Source organism: Rhinolophus hipposideros (assembly GCF_964194185.1).
Source record: "Rhinolophus hipposideros genome assembly, chromosome: 14".
Classification (NCBI taxonomy): domain Eukaryota; kingdom Metazoa; phylum Chordata; class Mammalia; order Chiroptera; family Rhinolophidae; genus Rhinolophus; species Rhinolophus hipposideros.
Window position 1 is genome coordinate 6812487 of NC_138060.1, and position 14427 is coordinate 6826913.

Consider the following 14427-nt stretch of genomic DNA (forward strand, 5'->3'; position numbering starts at 1 on the left):
AAACAGACAGATGATTTGGTACAGCAGAGTGAGAACGACCAAAGATGGGAGATTGCTTAGGACATGTCCTACCGAATTGTTGTTTTGTTATTGTTATGAGGAAAGAAAGGAGGAAATGAGTTCTTTCTCAGTTGTGGCATGAAGGAAGCATTAAAGCTGAGGGTAAGGCTTTTAAGTAACAGTATAAAATTGGAAAAGTTCCTCTAAGTATGTAAACTTGCTAATTAGAGTGGATAGCAATTAGTGTCTAATTTGTGTTCTTAGAAAGGTAGTGAAAGTAGATAAAAGCATAGGCTTTGCTGAAGGGAAAACCTGACATCTAAGTTCTACTGATTATGAGCTGAGTAATCAGGTAACTTAGTTCACTTCTCTGAGCCTAAATGCCTGAATTGTGAAATGGGCATAAGATCTACCTCACAGTGCTGCAGAAAGAATATGACATATCTATGTAATATGATACATAAAAGTGCTGGAGTCCACCAACTGGCGAATAGATTAACAGATTGTAGTAAGTACAACCTCGCAATTGCCATTCAGCAATAAAAAGGAATGAACCACTGATGTACAAAACAACATGGATTGATCTCAAAATAATTATGCCAGACCAAAAAACAAAGAATATATAATGTAGGATTCCGTTTAGGTAAAATTCTAGAAAAAAATCTTTAGTGACAGAAAGCACGTGATTGCTTGAGACCAGAGAAGCAGGGAGGGGTGGGCGTGATGGACTAGAAAGGGAAACTTCTGGGGACGTGGAGATATTCATGACCTCAAACGCTGTGATGGTTTCACGGGTGTATACATACGTCAAATATTATCAAAGTTGCACTTTAAATACTGGCAATGCCAAAAAAACGTATACAAGTGGACACTTTGGTCGACAGTTGCTCAAGCAGTAGTTCGCGGTAATCAGAAATGTCTGGGCACTGATGGTAACCACTGTGAACACCTCTTGTAATTGCAGAAGTCAAATGTGACTTCTATTCATCTTTTGTTGTCAGTATATATTATTACAATTTTAATACAGTTTTCCTTTCTTAAAATGTGTTTACATGTTTTTGGCACCCTTTGTATGTGCAGTTATTGTATTCTAATTATATATCAATGCAGCTGTTAACAAAAACAGTGTTAGTGACATAGTAGGTTCTTACTAAATGCAATTTTTCTTCTCTAAATGTGTATTTACCTAACCTTGACTCAACCTGCTTGGACTCAAGTTTGGGGAGTCCAAATCAGTTGAAGCCATGTATTACTGACATTGATTATTCTGTCTGCCCATCCCATCTTTCTTCTTCATGTAACAGAATCTTCCCTCTTTTGGTAAATTGTTCTTCTTTGGTTCAAAAACATGGTTCTTGTTGGGGTTGCCAATCATAGAAACCCAACATTTTGGCCACTCAGGATGGGCGTGTGCAGCAGACATGAGTGCTCCCCACCTTCCCTGGGCTTTGCTGCAAAAGGTACCTGCAACCTTCCTCAGAGGTTGGCCCTTGGACTACTACAGTTACCTCACCTCCAGGGAGCCAGAGCTGAAAGTGCTGAGATGATTATATCCCCTCAGGGATCATGAGTGCGAAATCTCCAGCTCTGTTGCTTGGAGATGGAGACAAACCCTGACATGCAATTTATGCTCCAGAGACACGGTGTCCATGGGATCAGACAGAGGCTGGTACTCATCTGCAACTGCAGTTTTGATCTGCTGTTTCCCCTTGTCCTGTTTCCCCCATTCCCTTACCATCCACCAGGAGAACTTCCTGAATAAAACCACTTCTATTTGAACCTGACCTAAAACATCATGGCAGGCCTCTTTCGCCACAGAGATTTGTCCAGGCATGGAACTGGAATCCCAGCTGGCCTCATCAGAGTTTTTTACATAATTTTAGAACTTGAGCTAGGGAATTAAGTCTCCCTTTCCTCTATAATTAAGTGGATATAAGAATTTGACACTGGAGCTATTAGTACCCAACTTTCTCATTTTGTAAAAAAAAAAACAAAAACCAAAAATACCAAACCTGTTTTAAGAGAAGAAAGCCAAGCTAAGAGAAACTCCGACCAAAGAAGAAGAAAGATTCCCCATGATTTTTGGGTTTATGATGCCAGTTATCTTTATTACAGGCTCTCTTTCCTTCCGGGGTATTTTATGTCAGTCAATAAATACTCTGGGTTTAGCTTCCGTTTCTGTCACTTGCAACAAAGGAATCTGACTAAAACCCCTGGCAAGCAGGGGAGCTACGATGTTTTGCTCTTGCCAGGTGATATTAGCCAGATGGACAGGTTAGAACAAATGGCATCAAACAAGTGAATTGCTCTTACTCACTTAGGCCACAAAAATTAGCCAATGTTGAACTTTTAAAATTGTGTCTTTCAGAATTAGAGCTCAAATAGATTTCTCTTTTTGCTGAGTTAGAAACACAACTTATATTTTGAGTTATAATCAAACACTGTATTTTATTTATAATCAAATACTTTATATTTTCCATACTCCTATGTCAGTCATTTTTAATCATTTGAGCTGATTTTCTTTAGAATACCAAACTCCACTTTTGCACAAACTAATGATACAAAATCATATGGGGTGAATTTTAGATTTCTTCCATTAAAAATTACACTTTTCCCTCAAAACAAAACAAAAACAAAACTTATTTTAACAAGGAAAAACATGATCTTAATGGCACAGATTAATGCTGATAGCATTAAAATGACTTCCTGAGAAAGTTTAGCTCAAAAATGCTCTGAACCCTTACTAAGTCAAGTGGAAAGCAGGACCATTATTAACTGCTTGGAGAATTTTCAAGTTGAAATTAGCTATTTCATGCAGGATATTAGAATAACACTTCCTCAGCTTGGCTAAAATCAGACTAATGACATGAGAATTACTATTTTAATTCATTTAATGATTTCTTGATGACTTAAATTGTTTTTGCTCCCCTTTTGTTATGATTTTTTTAAAGAAATTTATCTACTGAAGGATGAATGCATAAAACGTACAACATTTTATGCACTAATCTCTGTTGTTTTTAGTATTTTTTTTGTGGGAAGATATATCTGGGATTATGAAAGTACATAAAAAGGGAAATGACAATATTGTTAAATTTCTGCCCTAAGGACCAATATTTATACCAACGGTATAAATATTTATACGAGGGGGAATTTTGCTCCTTCTCTCTCAGTCCCATTTCAGGGACATTTGGTAATATATGGAAACATTTTTGATTGCCACAGCTGGGGGAGCTGAGGAGTGTTTTCTACTGGTATCTTGTGAGTAGAAGCCAGGTATGCTGATTTACATGCTACAATGTACAGGACAGCCCGACAACAACGAATTATCCAGTCTCAAAGGCCAATAGTATTGAGGTTGAGAAACCCTAATTTATACTCTTGCTACCAAATGTTCCCTTTCTTTCACTTCTGAGATGTACACTACAGTGCGAAGGGTACAACCTCTCGATTGGCCTCTGGAATCAAGTCAGTCCCGCCACCTCCTAGCTGTGTGACCTAAGGCACATCGCTTTGCCTCCATGTGTGTTGTCTTCTAAGTGTGTGATGTGCGGGAGACCATGCTCGCTGCGCCATGCAGGGTGACAGGCGGGGTCTCTTCTGGGGTCTCTCGTCCCGCTCCCCACATAAGAACGCAGGACATGGTGAGGCCAAAAAGGAACACCCACGGAGCCATAAATAGGGGAGTCATACTACTATATTCTCACTGGTGGCTGGGTTGGAGACACAGGAAGCAGGAGCCACACTGTTCGTAACCCTCACTCTGCTGCTTGCAGGCTCAGCCACCATCTTCTTGCTAGCCCCCATTTGCTGCTAGCGTAGCCACGGCAGTTATATTAGTGGCCAATGGCTCACTGGTTACAGCTGACGGCCAACTAGCCACAGCTGATGGCCATCCAATCACAGTTGATGGCCATTTACTACCTGAGCCAGCACCTTTCCACGTGAGGTCGAGAGCCTGGAAACTGCACTCCTGGCTCTGTCCCCACAGTGTGTGACAGAGCAACACCTCATAGGGCTAGTTTGAGAACTGAGTGAAGTAGACACTCCTGGTAAGCGTATGTAACACGGCGCCTGCCTGTAATAGAGACCCAATTCAATTTAGCTATTTTTGTTTTTACAACTACAAGTGGACTTTTGTGTAGGTATAGGGATGAAGCAAAATATTGTGTTTGGTCTGTTTTTGATAAGGCCATTTTGATACTAGGGACATTTGATATTAGCCTAAAAAATAAAGCACTAGAATTTCATTTTTAAAACCTCTGGTAACTCCTAACACAGACATCCTCAGTCCATTCTTAATCCTGCCCACCCCTTAACTCCAGAACCTCTTGTCCATCCTTCATTCTCAGCCTATCCTACTCTTGAACCTCAGTTAACAATCACCTGCTCCCCCTCTTTCTGTATCCCTGAACCATACAGACGTTAAGGAAAGATTCCAAGCAGTTTATATGACCAGACAATATAAACCACAGGGCAAATCTTGTCAGCAATTTTGTCTTTATTTGGTCTACCTTTAAAACAAACTTATTTTTTTATATGACTGTCTTTAGAAGGAACATGTACATATTGGCATAGTCCCCAACTCCTCGTTCCATTGTTTGGCTTACTTTATTAATTTAGATTTCCTGCTTTGTCTCCTACAGGCAACTGGGTTAGCCACTTGTGACAGTAGATGCTCTAGAAGTACAGAGACCAAGTATGCAGCTGTGAGAAGGACTTACGAGATCTGACAATTACGTTCGCAAACTTGCTACCATGCACTTACATTGGCAGCCCTGTACAAACAGCTCGGTAAGGTTTCATAACCTTGGTATATCAGTGTCTCACAGCTGTGTTCATGTCGACGTGTGGTGGTGTCTTGCTGAGTGGCATTCATTACTGTTGTTGCCTGTTTTTGTGTGCTGTTGCGAGAATGTCTGAGTTTGAATTAGAGCAATGAACAAACATTAAACTTGGCAAGAGTAGAAGTGAAATAAGGGACATGTTAGTCCAAGTTTATGGGGACACTGCCATCAAGAAAACTGCAGTGTACAAGTGGATTAAATGTTTTTCTGAGGGGATGTCATGCGGGACAGCCTGCGGGGTCTCTGTTCCCGCTCCCCACATAAGAAAGCAGGATGTGGCTGGGCCAAAAAGGAACACCCATGGAGTCATAGGTAGGGGAGTCATACCAGCATAGTCTCACTGGAGGCTGGGTTCACACGACGTGCGACCTGCTGTCCGCTTTGCTGCCAAGTGACAGACTCTCCTCGACTCTCCTCAACTCTCCTTCACTCTCCTCCACTCTCCTCGGCTCTCCTCGGCTTCCCTCCATAGCTGCGGTAGTTATATCAGTGGCCAATGGCTCAACAATTACAGCTGACAGACAACCAGCCACCGCTGACGGCTATCTACTACCCAAGCCAGCACCTCTCCATATGAGGCCAAGAGCCTGGAAACTGCTCTTTGGGGCTCTGTCCCCACAGGGGAGAAAACGCGTCACTGATGAAGAGAGGTCAGGGCAGCCAGTAAAGAGCAGAACTGATGAAAACATTGCAAAAATTCATCGAATTGTGTGTCAAAATTGTTGGCTGACTTTGCAAAGCATAGTAAACCAAATAAATATTGATAAAGAAACAGAAAAATCTTAACTGAAAATCTTGGCATGAGAAAGGTGTGTGCACAAATGGTCCCGAAGGAGCTCATCGATGAACAAAAAGCAAAAGAGAGTCAAAGTTTGCCAAGACCTTTTGGAGAGGAAAGACAATGCTTTGGGCCATGTTATCACTGGTGATGAAACATGGGTATGCCAATACAAGCCTGAAACAAAGCATCAAAGTGCACAATGGAAGTCAGCCAATTCTCCACAACCAAAAAATTTCCATCAGTCCAAATCAAGAGTCAAAACGGTGTTGCTAACCTTTCTTGATATCAGAGGGATTAGTCATTATGAATTTGTACCAACTGGACAAGTAATTAACCAAGTTTACCAGCTGGAAGTGCTGAAAAGACTGTGTGAAAAAGTTAGACAACCTGAACTTTTCACCAACAATTCATGGCTTTTGCATCACGACAATGCACCAGCTCACACGGCACTGTCTGTGAGACAGTTTTTAGCCAGTAAACAAATGACTGTATTGGAACACCCTCTCTACTAACCTGATCTGGCCCCAATGACTTCTTTCTTTACCCAAAGATAAAGGAAATATTGAAAGGAAGACATTTTGATGACATTCAGGACATCAAGGTAATACGACAACAGCTCTGATGGCCATTCCAGACAAAGAGTTCCGATATTGCTTTGAAGGGTGGACTAGGCACAGACATTGGTGCATAACTTCCCAAGGGGAGTACTTTGAGGGTGACTGTGGTGAGGTATGTAGCAGTTTTTCTAAGATGAGTTCATGAATTTAATTGTCAGACCTCATAGAAAGGCTGTTTAAAAGAGCAGCACTTTGGTGGGTGGGCTCACTGGAAGGTAGTGAGAAAACTCCAATAAATCTAATACCCATCTGACATCATACATAGTTACTACAATATTGACTATATTGCTATACTCTACCCTACATCCCCATGATTACTGTGTAACAACTAATTTGTACTTCTTAATCCCTTCCATTCTTTTACCCATACTCCCAACTCCACTCTCATCTGGCAACCATCAAAATGTTCTCGATATCTATAAATCTGTTTCTGTTTGTTGTTGTTGTTTGCTTATTTTGTTCTTTAGATCCCACATATCAGTGAAATCACATTGCATCTGTCTTTCATTGTCTGATATACTCCACTCAGCACAATACCCTCCAGGTCCATCCATGCCACAGCAGATGGCAAAAACCCATTCCCTTCCCTGGCCAAGCAGTATTCCAGTGTATACATGTATCGACCCCTCTTTATCCATTCTTCACTGACAGGCACCTAGGCTGCCTCCACATCTTGGCTATTGTAAACAATGCTGCAATGAATATATGGATACACACATCCCCCTGAAGTAGCATTTGGGTTTTTTTGGATAAATACCCAGAAGTGAGATTACTGGGTTCTTCTTTGCAGTCTAAATACAGACGTTATTTTAAAGTCTATTTCCTCTGGTATAAGGATTGCTATCCCAGCTGCCTTTTTTAGTTTCCATTTTCATGAAATATATTTTTCCATCCCTTTCCTTTCAGTTTGTGTGTGCCTTTCTATCTGAAGTGAGTCTCTTGTAGGCAGCATATGTAAGGATATTATTTTCTTACCTATTCAGCCACCCTGTCTTTTGATTGGGGCATTTAATCCATTTACCTTTAAAATATTTTTGATATATATGTAGTTATTGCCATTTTATTATTCTATTTATTTATTTATTTATTTATTTATTTATTTATTTATTTATTTATTTTTGTCTTAAAGAAGCTCTTCTGAGATTCCCTGCAAATCTGGCTTGGTGGTGATGAACTCCTTTACCTTTTTCTTGTCTGGAAAGCTCTTCATTTGTCCTTTAATTCTAAATGATAGATTTGTTGGGTAGAGTAATTTTGGCTGTATGTCCTCGCTTTCCTCACTATGAATATTTCCTGGCAATCCTTTCTGGCCTGCAAGGTTTCTGTTCAGAAATCAGCTGACAGTCTTATGGGAACTCTTTTCTAGGTAACTAACTACTTTTCTCTTGCTACTTTTATAATTCTCTCTTTGTCTTTAAGCTTTGACATTTTAATTATGATGTGTCTTGGTGTGAGCCTCTCTGGATTCATCTTGTTTGGGACTCTGCATTTCCTGGGCTTGTATGTCTCTTTTCTTTGCCATGTTAGGGATGTTTTCCACCATCATTTTTTTTAAATCGGATTTCAGTTCCTTGCTCCCTCTCTTCTCCTTCTGGTACCCCTACGATGCAAATGTTGGTATGCTTGATGTTGTCCCAGAGGCCCCTTAAACTATCCTCATTTTTTTAAAATTTGTTTTTGCTGTTTTGTTTGGGTGTTTTCTGCTTCCTTATCTTCTAAATCTTTAATTCGATCCTCTGATTCATCTAATCTACTCTTGATTCCCTCTAATGTATTCTTCATTTTAGTTACTATACTCCTTATTTCTGACTGCTTGTTTTTATGTTTCCTACCTCCATTTTTATGTTTCATATCTCTTTGTTAAAGTTGTCCCTGAGATCATTGAGCATCCTTATAACCAGTGTTTGGAACTCTGTGTTTAATTCATTCATAGATTTCTTAGTTTAGTTCTTTTTCTGGCGCTTTGTTCTGTTCTTTTGTTTGGGACATATTTCTTTGTCCCCCCATTTTGGCTGCCTCCTGTGTTTGTTTCTATGTATTAGGAAGGGCTTCTATGCCTCCTGGTCTTAGTAAAGTGTCCTTATGTAGTAGTTATCCTGGGGGGACCAAGTTGTGCCATCTCCCTGGTCACCTGAGCTGGGTGCTCCAGGTGTGTCCCTTGTGTGGGTTCTGTGCCCTCCTGTTGAAGTTGAGACCTTGTTGCTGCTTGCACATCAGTGGGAGGGATTGATCTTCAGGCTGACTTGTTGTGAGGACTGGCCTCACAGTGGAGGAGCTGTCGTGCAGGGACTGACCCTACTGAGCAGGGTCCACTTCAGCAGGGCTCTGGTGCCTGCCCAGTCTGCCCTTTGGGTGTGTCATCCTTAGAGGTGGCAGGGTGATGCTCCTGGGAGGAGCCTCACAAAAGACTAAGATAAGCCACAGCCTGTGCCTTCCTGGGGCAAGTTTTTCTTTGATGTAGTTAAGCTATTCTTCGCCTCCATGGCCAGCCATTTTCTCAAATAGAACTTTGATAACATTCATTTTGCCTAGAACATCAAGAGTACTCGACATTCTTTCAGCTGAGGGTTGCAGGGACCAGCAGCCAATCTAGGTCAAGTGGTTAGAACTCTACCCTGCTTTTTTTGCTGAATCGAGTGCATCTCTTGCTAAAGCTGATTTGCCTCTTTGACTTGGTTTTCAGTCGATTGACTTCTATCATAATTACATGTTTGCTTTTCTGGGAACTCAACAAAGCTTGATATGAGAGGAGGAGAAATCATTATCTGCACCACTTCTATCTACTTCTGCTGTAAAATTTAGGTTTTTAGTAGGTTCTTCCTGATTCTCTTTTCTTGCTGCCTCTAATCTATTTTATATATTGTATGTCAAATAAAAAACAACTAAACAAAGGCTTTCTGGAATACTTGAGTCTCTTCATGTCCCCACTGAGAAAGTGCACGGACAATTATTCTTTGACTACATTGAGGGGCCCAGACTGCAGGGATGTTTAGAGCATCCATGCTGTACTACAAATGATACTGAACAGGATCCAATTCAGTAATTTATCTGGACAAGAAAATGGCAAGAGCAGTTTAGTTCTGTGGTTTGATAAGTTTTCTCTTCTTTTTTTCTTTCTTTTTTTTAAATAGCAAAACCTTTCTTACCAACACAATTTCAAGTGCCCTTCCTCCCACTACAGATAAAATACTAATATGAGCTAATCTGTCAGTTTAAAGTGAGAGGCAATATAGTTTTAACTGACCTATATCCACTTTATCTCCCTGTAAGTCACCTGCAGCTTTGCAAGACATTCCCTGCCTCCTGTACCTGTGTCTATTTAGCCACAAAGACATGACTGTCTTTCAGGAGAGGCAGGATGGAAGCATGGGAATGTAGAGTGATGTGTGAATTCCCCCAGGTGCAGACATCAACAAACGAGGCCTGGGAGTTTGTAGACAAACATGACCACTTCTTCACCCTTCGATGGGACAATTATGAGGTGTCTTCTATAACAGTCTTTCAGAGTGTTCCCTGAAAAAAAAAAAAATCCCAACTGCCCAAGGCCAACGAATGCAGCCTTTATGAGTTTACCTTCCTTGTCTCACTTCCCCACTCCCTCATCTGCCGTCTAAATTATCCCTTAAATGAGGTACTTGTACCTAAATCTTTGGGAGGAACCCAATTACATAAATAGTGTGATGGTGCAAAGTTTGTACATCAGTTAGATAGCTTAGACCTGTGCTAGTCAATACAGTAGCCACTAGCCATGTGCAGCTATTCAAAATTAAATATAAAATAATTAGTAAATATAAAATAATTAGTATTAAATACATTTTAAAATCAATTTTCTCAGTTCTACTAGCCATGTTTCAAGAGATCAATAACCATATGTGGCTAATGACCATCCTACTGGAAAGCACAGATATAGAAAGTTTTCATCATTGACAAAATTTCTATTGGATAGTTCTGGCCTAGAATCAATCCCAGAGTGACTGGGATTGGCCTCCTCTTATTCATTACCTCAGACAACTTTCTTTCTGCTATAAGACTCAGTTTGCACATCTGTAAAATAGGGCTTTGGTTAGGATTAAGTGATATAACTTCTGTAAAGATTTGAGAAAACACAGAATAAGTGTTCAATAGGACTTTCAGTAAAGATGGCACAGTAGATAAATGCTGTGCTCACCTCCTCCCATGACCACATCGAAACTACAATTAGATTATAGAACAACCATCAGTGAGAACCATCAGAAGACTAACTGAACAGAATTCCTATAACTAAGGATATAAAGAATAAGCCACATCAAGACTGGTAGGAGGTGTGGAAATGCAAAAAGGGCAGGTCCCGCAACCATAGTGTGGCAATTAAGAAACATAAAGAATATATTGGCAACAGAGGTACCCCCTGAGGAATGAGGGGTCACAGCCACATACTGGGGCACCAATGGTAGGAAGAGGAGTTCCCATAACATCTAGCTGTAAAAAATAGCAGGAAATGTGTCCAAGAAAGACAAAGGGCAGCTAGAGACCAAAGTGTTGCTCTTAAAGGACCCACACACAGACTCACTGCTCTAAGCTCTAGCACAGGCACAGGAGCACGAAAAGTGCCAGAACTAAATTGACTAACCACACAGCACAAGGGCTGAAGAGCAGGGGGGTGGGCAACTCTCTCCCAGGCTGAAAGTGCTGACAGGCACCATTGTTCCTCTGTTGAGCTTTCCACCCATGAAGGCAGGCCTGCACAGGGGGTGCCAAATCTAAGCTCCTCATTAAAATTGCTAATACTGTTCACCCCACCCTGGTGATTCCCTGAAACCCCACCTCACCCAACTCACTTTCCTGACTAGAGCCTTCTCCAGTGGCTCCTCAACAGGAGCAGCCTGCGTTGGCTCATGCAGCGGACTCACTCAAAGGACTGCAAACCTCACGGGAGTGGTTGCTTCCCTAGGTTTTCTCGTAAGTCTGCAAATACACACAAGCAGCACTCAGGCTCAGCATGCATTGTAGCTCCTGCTAAGTAGACCCAAACCCAGCACAAGTGGTGACCAGTCTCAACTTGCATTATAACTCCCATCAGATGGACCTAAACCTGACATAAGCAGTGGCTAGGTTTGGTCTGTAATGTTGCTCCAATTAAATGGCCTCAATAACAGATTCCAGTAGAGCCTGGATGTTGATGTCTTGCATTTGGTACCGTGTTGCTCTCGAAGCTGAGTGAGCTCTGGAGGGGTGTGGAGGAATTCAAGTATTTGTTACAGCGACCTCACAGCCTGCTGAGATGGCAGTGCAAGCAGCCAAAAGTGTGGACATTTGACTTCTCCCTGAAGTAAATTGGATTTTGCATGTAAGAAATTTGCCCTACAAAATCAGAACTGAAGAAATACATTGATATATTTGGGAAATACAGACATATTTGTCAAATTAGTATTAAATGTAAAACCTGAAAATATAAAACTCCTGGAAGAAAACATAGGCAGTTAACTCTTTGACATTGCACTCAGCACTTTTTTTTTTTTGGGGGGGGGGATTATGTCTCCCTGGGGAAGGGAAACAAACAAAAAAACACATACAACTTAAGACAAAAAAAAAACCCAAAAGAACACCAAACAATCCGATTTAACAATTGGCAGAGGAACTGAATAGACATTTCTCCAAAGAGGACATACACATGGCCAATAGACATAAAAGATGCTCAATGTCACTAATCATCATAGAAATGCAAAATAAGATCACAATGAGATATCACCTCAACGAACAAGTGTTGACAGTAATATGGAGAAAAGGGAAGCCTTGTGCTCTGTTTGTGAGAATGTAAATTGGTGCAGCCACTTCCACAAGTGGAAGATAAATTCCACTTTTGAGTATTTATCTGAAGAAATCCAAAATACTAATTCAAAAAGATATATGCATCTCTAGTTTCTTGCAGCATTATTTATAATAGCCAAGATGTGGAAGTAACCTAAGTGTCTATCAATAGATGAATGGGTAAAGAAGAGGTGGTGTGTGTGTGTGTGTGTGTGTGTGTGTGTGTATACATACATACACACATACACATACACATACATATACACATATATATATATATATATATATATATATATATATATATGTATATATATATCACAAAACAGATACATACTCATAGGTATAGAGAACAAATTGATGGTTGCCAAATGGGATTGGGCTCTTGGAGAATGGATGAAAAAGGTGACAGGGATTAAGTACAAATTGCCAGTTATAAGAATAGTCATAGGGCTATAAACTACATCATAGGGAATATAATCAATAATATTGTAATAGTGCACGGTGTGAGATGATTAGACTTCTCAGGGTAATCACTTGGTGAGGTGTATAAATGGGTAATTATTATATTGTACTCCCTTAAACTAATCAACTGTAATTGAAAAACAAATATAAAAAGTGTTCAATAAATGTAAAGGGGAGAGAGAGAGAGAGAAAGAGATGAGGTAGATCTCTAAGGCATCTAAGAACCCTGAGGAACAGTGTATAAAACCACTAGTGTAGTGTGTGACAGTGGGCAGTTTATTTCTCATCATGGGCCTCAACATCCTTTCTTGTTGAGGGTACTGATAGATTTCTAGACATTGATCACTCTTCGAATTTTCCTACTAGGGTGATTATTGCATCAGCTTCATCGTCATTTACTTAACCTTTCAGTTTTAGGCACTGTACTAGTATGCGCAGGATAATAACATCAGAGAAGACAACAGTGCCCATCAGTGCAGATTTTACAGTCCTAAAGGAAGAAGCAGACAAGAAGCCAATGTAGCAATTGCCTTGTGATAACCAGTGAGATCCCCGCCCCCCCCCCCCGCCCTCCCCCCGCCTTGATGTGAGGGAGTCTTCCTGAAGAGGGTGACTGGAACATAAGGGATGAGAGAGCCTGAGGCTGGTAACCACAAGGAAGGGTGTTTCAGGCAGAGGGAACAGCGTGAAGACTCCTTTTGGAGCCTCATTCCATACTCTTCAATCTCAAGTAGTAAGTTAGACTTTAGATTTTGGAAAGAGAGTTTAAGGAGGATAGTAGAAATTGAAAAGAAAATGAGAGAGAAAGGGGAAATTTGATGATCGCTGTCCTTTCCTTCTAGGCTTCCCAAAGTCCCACTTTCTGGGTCATTGCTTCTCCAAACTTGAACCATGGACCACCTACAATAAAGGTGATGGGGTGGGAAATTTACTTATAAAAATGCAGACCCCCCTGGGCCCCGAAATCCACCTACTCAATCAGAACATCTGGACACTAAGGCCCTAAAGACATTTTTAAAAAGCCTCCTAAAGGGATTCTGTTAAGAACCACTCTTTTGACTACTGACTTCCTAATGAAGCAGGACACTTGAAACGTCATGTTCCTTTAACTTTTATTTAAAATAAGGCTGCCAAAAATAGTAAAAATGCTAAATCCATGGTTTCCAGTTGTAATGGGAATGTAGGTTTTGTTTCTGAAGGGAACTTCTTTCCCACAATCTGGTGCCATTTTTCTCTCTCAGTCCATCTCCCTCCACTATCCTTTGTGTAAATGTTCTTCCTTTTGCTTTTACCATCTTCTTCATCTGTCTCTGTACTCCCTGGATAACAGAATGCTACCACCCTTATTTATATCATTACATCTTGTTCTCCACTTAATCTTCTCTGCTACTATGTTCCTGACTGCTCCTTGTATGGGTTTATGATCTTCTTATTCTTCATTCCTTTTCATCTTGACTTAGACTGGTTACCAGTGCTCTAAACTTGTTTCACCTGATTCTCCAGGATTTAGAATTTCTCTTGAGCTTCCTGAAAACACTTTTAGTTTTAGATCCCTTTTCTTCTGGGCACCTTATAATTTAAGTAAGCTGACAGATGCCATTAAAATTAATCATTTTATTGCATATTGAAGAGGGAATAAATAAGTTTAGCACAATGGAAGTTCTTTCTGTGTCAGTGGCAAATAACATAACTGAAGCACTGGTTAAAATGGCTGTCGCTAACAGCAACAGAGATATTACCTATGTACATAATAAAAGGCCAAAGTTTCTTTGCCTGTAAATTCAAAAAACCTATTATTTATTAGAAAAAACAACCAAACAAAATCCACAAAGTCTTTTTATGTCAGCATTGTAATAGTGATTTTCATTGCTGACACGTAGCAGCATGAACTCAAATATGTTATTCATGAAAATTAGAGGTTTTTTTTTTCCTACTC